General features: G+C 42.2%; 1 pseudogene; it reads left to right on the top strand.

Annotated features, from left to right (window-relative positions):
- The first annotated feature begins 332 nt into the window (after window positions 1-332).
- LOC106008754 (olfactory receptor 8H1-like) lies at window positions 333-1,309 on the top strand (annotated as a pseudogene).

The raw sequence follows: 1,309 nt of genomic DNA, 5'->3' as shown, positions 1-1,309 counted from the left end.
AATAACTAAAGTTCTTTTCTGTGTCCTTCTTGTGATCTAAAAATCTGTGGGTAACAGTGACTAGGGCATAAACCTGGATTAAATGTGTTAATAAGGAAAACATTTAGGGTGTATCATATTAAAGCTAATTCTATAGGACGTTCCTTTTTATCATGTCAAAAGCAAATGACAATATCCTTCTCTATCTGACATTTGAATTTTTTTGTTCCTATTCAATAATTTTTTTCCATTGGAAAGAGGAGTAAACTAAATAAAATAACAGCTGGGTCAATCATACAAATGAAACCTGTTTTCAGTCACTCAAGCTAAGTATGGAATTGGATTTCTCAATAGTTTAAAACACTGCACCATGAGTAGAAGGAACTCAACCAGTGTGGCTGACTTCATCCTCATGGGGCTGACAGACTCTGCAGAGACACAGCTGGTCCTCTCCATGCTCTTTCTCCTGATTTACCTGATCACAGTGCTGGGGAATGCGGGGATGATACTGATCATTCACCTGGATCCCTAGCTTCACACCTCTATGTACTTTTTTCTCACTCACCTCTCATTTCTTGACCTCAGCTACTCAAATGTCATCACCCCTAAAACCTTACAGAACTTACTGACTTCCAACAAGAGTATCTCCTTCCAGGGCTGCTTCACCCAGATGTTCTTTTTTATCCTCTTGGCTGGCACTGAATGTTTCCTTCTCTCCTCAATGGCCTATGATCACTATGTAGCCATCTGCAGCCCCCTGCACTATTCAGTCATTATGTCCACAAGGCTGTGCTGCACCCTGCTCAGTAGCTCCTATGTTATTGGGTTTGTGGATTCCACTATGTGTGTGGTTTTCATGAGCAGACTGCATTTCTGCAAGTCTAATGTCATCCAGCACTTTTTCTGTGACACATTCCCAATTTTAGCCCTGTCCTGCAGTGACACACTTGAGGTTGAACTCATTATATTCATTGGTGCTGGCTCCACCCTAGTGCTGTCCCTCCTCACCATATCTGGATGCTATGTGTCCATCCTCTCCACTATCCTGAAAATTAATTCTACTGCTGGAAAGAAAAAAGCCTTCTCCACCTGTGCCTCCCATGTCTTGGGTGTCACCATCTTTTACAGCACTACAATTTTTGCTTACCTAAAACCTAAGTCATTCTACTCCTTGGGAAAGGATCAGGTGGCTTCTGTGTTTTACACAGTTGTGATCCCCATGCCGAACCCTCTCATTTACAGTCTCAGAAACAAAGAGGTGAAAAATGCTGCTGTTAGGGTTCTGCAGAAGAGAGAGGGCTGCAGGCAGTTAATATCATGCTGGTGCTAA

The sequence above is a fragment of the Heterocephalus glaber genome, unplaced genomic scaffold, assembly GCF_053883595.1.
Source record: "Heterocephalus glaber isolate CG9 unplaced genomic scaffold, H.glaber_assembly_v1.0 deba00000896, whole genome shotgun sequence".
NCBI lineage: Eukaryota > Metazoa > Chordata > Mammalia > Rodentia > Bathyergidae > Heterocephalus > Heterocephalus glaber.
This window is presented reverse-complemented; position numbering and strand designations above follow the sequence as displayed.